Genomic DNA, 7,500 nt, shown 5'->3' on the forward strand with positions numbered 1-7,500 from the left:
ACTTCAATTGTTAAAGCAAATTTTGACAACACCCATTACGTATGGCATTCGGAAACTGCAACCCGAGTTTAAACTCCGACATTGAAATTATAACCAGAGTTTCCAACCTATATAGTGGCGTCATCCGTAGCATTATATATAAAATGCACGATTTTGAGTGTGATCACGGCTTACGGCCATACTACCCTGAGAACGCCCGATCTCGTCCGATCTCGGAAGCTAAGCACGGTCGGGCCTGGTTAGTACTTGGATGGGAGACCGCCTGGGAATACCAGGTGCTGTAAGCTTTATTTATTTATTTACTTACTTACTTACTTACTTACTTACTTACTTACTTACTTACTTACTTACTTACTTACTTACTTACTTACAACACCCATTACGTATGGCATTCGGAAACTGCAAACCGAGTTTAAACTCCGACATTGAAATTATAACCCGTGTTTCCAACCTATATTGGCGTCATCCGTAGCATTATATATAAAATGCACGATTTTGAGAGTGATCACGGTTTACGGCCATACTACCCTGAGAGCTCCCGATCTCGTCCGATCTCGGAAGCTAAGCAGGGTCGGCCCTGGTTAGTACTTGGATGGGAGACCGCCTGGGAATACCAGGTGCTGTAAGCTTTATTTATTTATTTATTTACTTACTTACTTACTTACTTACTTACTTACTTACTTACTTACTTACTTACTTACTTACTTACTTACTTACTTACTTACTTACTTAATCTATAAGTACTTACTTTACTATGTATCTATAAAATGCATGATTTTGAGAATGATCACGGCTTACGGCCATACTACCCTGAGAACGCCCGATCTCGTCCGATCCCGGAAGCTAAGCAGGGTCGGGCCTGGTTAGTACTTGGATGGGAGACCGCCTGGGAATACCAGGTGCTGTAAGCTTTATTTATTTATTTACTTACTTACTTACTTACTTACTTACTTACTTACTCATTTATTTATTTATTTATTTATTTATTTATTTTCCCCCCACTTCAATTGTTAAAGCAAATTTTGACAACACCCATTACGTATGGCATTCGGAAACTGCAACCCGAGTTTAAACTCCGACATTGAAATTATAACCAGAGTTTCCAACCTATATAGTGGCGTCATCCGTAGCATTATATATAAAATGCACGATTTTGAGTGTGATCACGGCTTACGGCCATACTACCCTGAGAACGCCCGATCTCGTCCGATCTCGGAAGCTGGGCAGGGTCGGGCCTGGTTAATACTTGGATGAGAGACCGCCTGGGAATACCAGGTGCTGTAAGCTTTATTTATTTATTTATTTATTTATTTATTTATTTATTTATTTATTTATTTATGTATTTATTTATTTATGTATTTATTTATTTACTTACTTACTTACTTACTTATTTATTTATTTATTTATTTATTTATTTATTTATTTATTTATTTACTTACTTACTTACTTACTTACTTACTTACTTACTTACTTACTTATTTATTTATTTATTTATTTATTTATTTATTTATTTATTTATTTATTTTCCCCCCACTTCAATTGTTAAAGCAAATTTTGACAACACCCATTACGTATGGCATTCGGAAACTGCAACCCGAGTTTAAACTCCGACATTGAAATTATAACCAGAGTTTCCAACCTATATAGTGGCGTCATCCGTAGCATTATATATAAAATGCACGATTTTGAGTGTGATCACGGCTTACGGCCATACTACCCTGAGAACGCCCGATCTCGTCCGATCTCGGAAGCTAAGCACGGTCGGGCCTGGTTAGTACTTGGATGGGAGACCGCCTGGGAATACCAGGTGCTGTAAGCTTTATTTATTTATTTATTTATTTATTTATTTATTTATTTATTTATTTATTTATTTATTTATTTATTTATTTATTTATTTATTTATTTATTTATTTACTTACTTACTTACTTACTTACTTACTTACTTACTTACTTACAACACCCATTACGTATGGCATTCGGAAACTGCAACCCGAGTTTAAACTCCGACATTGAAATTATAACCCGAGTTTCCAACCTATATAGTGGCGTCATCCGTAGCATTATATATAAAATTTACGATTTTGAGTGTGATCACGGCTTACGGCCATACTACCCTGAGAACCCCCGATCTCGTCCGATCTCGGAAGCTAAGCAGGGTCGGGCCTGGTTAGTACTTGGATGGGAGACCGCCTGGGAATACCAGGTGCTGTAAGCTTTATTTATTTATTTATTTATTTATTTATTTATTTATTTATTTATTTATTTATTTATTTATTTATTTATTTATTTATTTATTTATTTATTTACTTACTTACTTACTTACTTACTTACTTACTTACTTACTTACTCATTTATTTATTTATTTATTTATTTATTTATTTATTTATTTATTTATTTATTTATTTATTTATTTATTTATTTATTTATTTATTTATTTATTTATTTATTTATTTTCCCCCCACTTCAATTGTTAAAGCAAATTTTGACAACACCCATTACGTATGGCATTCGGAAACTGCAACCCGAGTTTAAACGCCGACATTGAAATTATAACCAGAGTTTCCAACCTATATAGTGGCGTCATCCGTAGCATTATATATAAAATGCACGATTTTGAGTGTGATCACGGCTTACGGCCATACTACCCTGAGAATGCCCGATCTCGTCCGATCTCGGAAGCTAAGCACGGTCGGGCCTGGTTAGTACTTGGATGGGAGACCGCCTGGGAATACCAGGTGCTGTAAGCTTTATTTATTTATTTATTTACTTACTTACTTACTTACTTACTTACTTACTTACTTACTTACTTACTTACTTACTTACTTACTTACTTACTTACTTACTTACTTACTTACTTACTTACTTACTTACTTACTTACTTACTTACTTACTTACTTACTTACTTACTTTCAACACCCATTACGTATGGCATTCGGAAACTGCAAACCGAGTTTAAACTTCGACATTGAAATTATAACCAGAGTTTCCAACCTAGTGGCGTCATCCGTAGCATTATATATAAAATGCACGATTTTGAGTGTGATCACGGCTTACGGCCATACTACCCTGAGAATGCCCGATCTCGTCCGATCTCGGAAGCTAAGCACGGTCGGGCCTGGTTAGTACTTGGATGGGAGACCGCCTGGGAATACCAGGTGCTGTAAGCTTTATTTATTTATTTATTTACTTACTTACTTACTTACTTATGTTAGGGTGGTGTTCACTCTAACTTATTTTGCAAGGACCACACTGGAGACAAGTTAGTCGTTTTAGACACCTGCAGGCGGAGAGTTCACTCGTCGCTGTGCTCTCAGCGATGATCGAATGAAGTCTGACTCAGGCCTCGTCAGGCGCTTATTTATTGAGAGAAACAACGTGGGGTTGAAAGTGGGGGTTTGGGAATACACAGGTTGGGGTGAAGCAGCCGGTCCCTGCTGATCAAAGCATAGCAGGGGACCTTTTACGACGTTCTGTAAACAAAGCATCTTTGATTGCTTCCTCTGCAGCTAGTCAATAAGTTGAAATGATCTTAGCACTTTGGTAAACTAATTTTGTCTAGACAGGACAAACTAGTTAAATTATTACAGGTTATATTCCAACATAATCATACGATGAAGATATTCTGCAAACCCTAACAACTTACTTACTTACTTACTTACTTACTTACTTACTTACTTACTTACTTACTTACTTACTTACTTACTTACTTACTTACTTACTTACTTACTTAATCTATAAGTACTTACTTTACTATGTATCTATAAAATGCATGATTTTGAGTGTGATCACGGCTTACGGCCATACTACCCTGAGAACGCCCGATCTCGTCCGATCTCGGAAGCCAAGCAGGGTCGGGCCTGGTTAGTACTTGGATGGGAGACCGCCTGGGAATACCAGGTGCTGTAAGCTTTATTTATTTATTTATTTATTTATTTATTTATTTATTTATTTATTTATTTATTTATTTATTTATTTATTTATTTATTTACTTACTTACTTACTTACTTACTTACTCATTTATTTATTTATTTATTTATTTATTTATTTATTTATTTATTTATTTATTTACTTACTTACTTACTTACTTACTTACTTACTTACAACACCCATTACGTATGGCATTCGGAAACTGCAACCCGAGTTTAAACTCCGACATTGAAATTATAACCCGAGTTTCCAACCTATATAGTGGCGTCATCCGTAGCATTATATATAAAATTTACGATTTTGAGTGTGATCACGGCAAAAAATACTTGGATGGGAGACCGCCTGGGAATACCAGGTGCTGTAAGCTTTATTTATTTATTTATTTATTTATTTATTTATTTATTTATTTATTTATTTATTTATTTATTTATTTATTTATTTATTTATTTATTTATTTATTTATTTACTTACTTACTTACTTACTTATTTATTTATTTATTTATTTATTTATTTATTTATTTATTTATTTATTTATTTATTTATTTATTTATTTATTTATTTATTTAAAGCAAATTTTGACAACACCCATTACGTATGGCATTCGGAAACTGCAAGCCGAGTTTAAACTCCGACATTGAAATTATAACCCGAGTTTCCAACCTATAGTGGCGTCATCCGTAGCATTATATATAAAATGCACGATTTTGAGTGTGATCACGGCTTACGGCCATACTACCCTGAGAATGCCCGATCTCGTCCGATCTCGGAAGCTAAGCACGGTCGGGCCTGGTTAGAACTTGGATGGGAGACCGCCTGGGAATACCAGGTGCTGTAAGCTTTATTTATTTATTTATTTATTTATTTACTTACTTACTTACTTACTTACTTACTTACTTACTTACTTACTTACTTACTTACTTACTTACTTACTTACTTACTTACTTACTTACTTACTTACTTACTTACTTACTTACTTACTTACTTACTTACTTACTTACTTACTTACTTACTTACAACACCCATTACGTATGGCATTCGGAAACTGCAAACCGAGTTTAAACTCCGACATTGAAATTATAACCCGTGTTTCCAACCTATATTGGCGTCATCCGTAGCATTATATATAAAATGCACGATTTTGAGAGTGATCACGGTTTACGGCCATACTACCCTGAGAACTCCCGATCTCGTCCGATCTCGGAAGCTAAGCAGGGTCGGCCCTGGTTAGTACTTGAATGGGACACCGCCTGGGAATACCGGGTGCTGTAAGCTTTATTTATTTATTTATTTATTTATTTATTTATTTATTTATTTATTTATTTATTTATTTATTTATTTATTTATTTACTTACTTACTTACTTACTTACTTACTTACTTACTTACTTACTTACTTACTTACTTACTTACTTACTTACTTACTTACTTAATCTATAAGTACTTACTTTACTATGTATCTATAAAATGCATGATTTTGAGAATGATCACGGCTTACGGCCATACTACCCTGAGAACGCCCGATATCGTCCGATCTCGGAAGCTAAGCAGGGTCGGGCCTGGTTAGTACTTGGATGGGAGACCGCCTGGGAATACCAGGTGCTGTAAGCTTTATTTATTTATTTATTTATTTATTTATTTATTTATTTATTTATTTATTTATTTATTTATTTATTTATTTACTTACTCATTTATTTATTTATTTATTTATTTATTTATTTATTTATTTATTTATTTATTTATTTATTTATTTATTTATTTATTTATTTATTTATTTTTCCCCCACTTCAATTGTTAAAGCAAATTTTGACAACACCCATTACGTATGGCATTCGGAAACTGCAACCCGAGTTTAAATTCCGACATTGAAATTATAACCAGAGTTTCCAACCTATAGTGGCGTCATCCGTAGCATTATATATAAAATGCACGATTTTGAGTGTGATCACAGCTTACGGCCATACTACCCTGAGAACGCCCGATCTCGTCCGATCTCGGAAGCTAAGCACGGTCGGGCCTGGTTAATACTTGGATGGGAGACCGCCTGGGAATACCAGGTGCTGTAAGCTTTATTTATTTATTTATTTACTTACTTACTTACTTACTTACTTACTTACTTACTTACTTACTTACTTACTTACTTACTTACTTACTTACTTACTTACTTACTTACTTACTTACTTACTTACTTACTTACTTACTTACTTACTTACTTACTTACTTACTTACTTACTTACTTACTTACTTACTTACTTACTTACTTTCAACACCCATTACGTATGGCATTCGGAAACTGCAAACCGAGTTTAAACTCCGACATTGAAATTATAACCCGTGTTTCCAACCTATATTGGCGTCATCCGTAGCATTATATATAAAATGCACGATTTTGAGTGTGATCACGGCTTACGGCCATACTACCCTGAGAACGCCCGATCTCGTCCGATCTCGGAAGCTGAGCAGGGTCGGGCCTGGTTAATACTTGGATGGGAGACCGCCTGGGAATACCAGGTGCTGTAAGCTTTATTTATTTATTTATTTATTTATTTATTTATTTATTTATTTATTTATTTATTTATTTATTTATTTACTTACTTACTTACTTACTTACTTACTTACTTACTTACTTACTTATTTATTTATTTATTTATTTATTTATTTACTTACTTACTTACTTACTTACTTACTCATTTATTTATTTATTTATTTATTTATTTATTTATTTATTTATTTATTTATTTATTTATTTATTTATTTATTTATTTATTTATTTTCCCCCCACTTCAATTGTTAAAGCAAATTTTGACAACACCCATTACGTATGGCATTCAGAAACTGCAACCCGAGTTTAAACTCCGACATTGAAATTATAACCAGAGTTTCCAACCTATATAGTGGCGTCATCCGTAGCATTATATATAAAATGCACGATTTTGAGTGTGATCACGGCTTACGGCCATACTACCCTGAGAACGCCCGATCTCGTCCGATCTCGGAAGCTAAGCACGGTCGGGCCTGGTTAGTACTTGGATGGGAGACCGCCTGGGAATACCAGGTGCTGTAAGCTTTATTTATTTATTTATTTACTTATTTACTTACTTACTTACTTACTTACTTACTTACTTACTTACTTACTTACTTACTTACTTACTTACTTACTTAATTACTTACTTACAACACCCATTACGTATGGCATTCGGAAACTGCAAACCGAGTTTAAACTCCGACATTGAAATTATAACCCGTGTTTCCAACCTATAGTGGCGTCATCCGTAGCATTATATATAAAATGCACGATTTTGAGAGTGATCACGGTTTACGGCCATACTACCCTGAGAACTCCTGATCTCGTCCGATCTCGGAAGCTAAGCAGGGTCGGCCCTGGTTAGTACTTGAATGGGAAACCGCCTGGGAATACCGGGTGCTGTAAGCTTTATTTATTTATTTATTTATTTACTTACTTACTTACTTACTTACTTACTTACTTACTTACTTACTTACTTACTTACTTACTTACTTACTTACTTACTTACTTACTTACTTACTTACTTACTTAATCTATAAGTACTTACTTTACT

The 7,500-nt window shown here is 34.1% G+C and overlaps 15 non-coding genes and 1 pseudogene across 15 annotated transcripts; all 16 read left to right on the forward strand.

Annotated features, from left to right (window-relative positions):
* The first annotated feature begins 168 nt into the window (after positions 1-168).
* LOC133148147 (5S ribosomal RNA) lies at positions 169-287 on the forward strand. The gene has a single exon (XR_009712362.1). It is a non-coding gene; the product is annotated as a 5S ribosomal RNA (ribosomal RNA).
* Positions 288-510: 223 nt separating this feature from the next.
* On the forward strand, positions 511-629 carry LOC133147337 (5S ribosomal RNA). The gene has a single exon (XR_009711657.1). It is a non-coding gene; the product is annotated as a 5S ribosomal RNA (ribosomal RNA).
* A 163-nt stretch (positions 630-792) lies between these two features.
* LOC133148262 (5S ribosomal RNA) lies at positions 793-911 on the forward strand. The gene has a single exon (XR_009712471.1). It is a non-coding gene; the product is annotated as a 5S ribosomal RNA (ribosomal RNA).
* A 257-nt stretch (positions 912-1,168) lies between these two features.
* Positions 1,169-1,287, forward strand: LOC133147742 (5S ribosomal RNA; annotated as a pseudogene).
* A 413-nt stretch (positions 1,288-1,700) lies between these two features.
* LOC133148148 (5S ribosomal RNA) lies at positions 1,701-1,819 on the forward strand. The gene has a single exon (XR_009712363.1). It is a non-coding gene; the product is annotated as a 5S ribosomal RNA (ribosomal RNA).
* Positions 1,820-2,096: 277 nt separating this feature from the next.
* On the forward strand, positions 2,097-2,215 carry LOC133147818 (5S ribosomal RNA). The gene has a single exon (XR_009712051.1). It is a non-coding gene; the product is annotated as a 5S ribosomal RNA (ribosomal RNA).
* Positions 2,216-2,628: 413 nt separating this feature from the next.
* LOC133147425 (5S ribosomal RNA) lies at positions 2,629-2,747 on the forward strand. Its single transcript, XR_009711742.1, has one exon. It is a non-coding gene; the product is annotated as a 5S ribosomal RNA (ribosomal RNA).
* A 301-nt stretch (positions 2,748-3,048) lies between these two features.
* Positions 3,049-3,167, forward strand: LOC133147427 (5S ribosomal RNA). Its single transcript, XR_009711744.1, has one exon. It is a non-coding gene; the product is annotated as a 5S ribosomal RNA (ribosomal RNA).
* Positions 3,168-3,790: 623 nt separating this feature from the next.
* LOC133147872 (5S ribosomal RNA) lies at positions 3,791-3,909 on the forward strand. The gene has a single exon (XR_009712103.1). It is a non-coding gene; the product is annotated as a 5S ribosomal RNA (ribosomal RNA).
* Positions 3,910-4,646: 737 nt separating this feature from the next.
* On the forward strand, positions 4,647-4,765 carry LOC133147666 (5S ribosomal RNA). Its single transcript, XR_009711972.1, has one exon. It is a non-coding gene; the product is annotated as a 5S ribosomal RNA (ribosomal RNA).
* A 315-nt stretch (positions 4,766-5,080) lies between these two features.
* On the forward strand, positions 5,081-5,199 carry LOC133147602 (5S ribosomal RNA). Its single transcript, XR_009711910.1, has one exon. It is a non-coding gene; the product is annotated as a 5S ribosomal RNA (ribosomal RNA).
* A 215-nt stretch (positions 5,200-5,414) lies between these two features.
* Positions 5,415-5,533, forward strand: LOC133147453 (5S ribosomal RNA). The gene has a single exon (XR_009711769.1). It is a non-coding gene; the product is annotated as a 5S ribosomal RNA (ribosomal RNA).
* A 339-nt stretch (positions 5,534-5,872) lies between these two features.
* LOC133147488 (5S ribosomal RNA) lies at positions 5,873-5,991 on the forward strand. The gene has a single exon (XR_009711802.1). It is a non-coding gene; the product is annotated as a 5S ribosomal RNA (ribosomal RNA).
* Positions 5,992-6,326: 335 nt separating this feature from the next.
* Positions 6,327-6,445, forward strand: LOC133147520 (5S ribosomal RNA). The gene has a single exon (XR_009711833.1). It is a non-coding gene; the product is annotated as a 5S ribosomal RNA (ribosomal RNA).
* A 425-nt stretch (positions 6,446-6,870) lies between these two features.
* Positions 6,871-6,989, forward strand: LOC133148150 (5S ribosomal RNA). The gene has a single exon (XR_009712365.1). It is a non-coding gene; the product is annotated as a 5S ribosomal RNA (ribosomal RNA).
* A 247-nt stretch (positions 6,990-7,236) lies between these two features.
* On the forward strand, positions 7,237-7,355 carry LOC133147672 (5S ribosomal RNA). Its single transcript, XR_009711978.1, has one exon. It is a non-coding gene; the product is annotated as a 5S ribosomal RNA (ribosomal RNA).
* The last annotated feature ends 145 nt before the right edge of the window (positions 7,356-7,500 follow it).

Source organism: Syngnathus typhle, unplaced genomic scaffold (genome assembly GCF_033458585.1).
Source record: "Syngnathus typhle isolate RoL2023-S1 ecotype Sweden unplaced genomic scaffold, RoL_Styp_1.0 HiC_scaffold_42, whole genome shotgun sequence".
Classification (NCBI taxonomy): Eukaryota; Metazoa; Chordata; class Actinopteri; order Syngnathiformes; family Syngnathidae; genus Syngnathus; species Syngnathus typhle.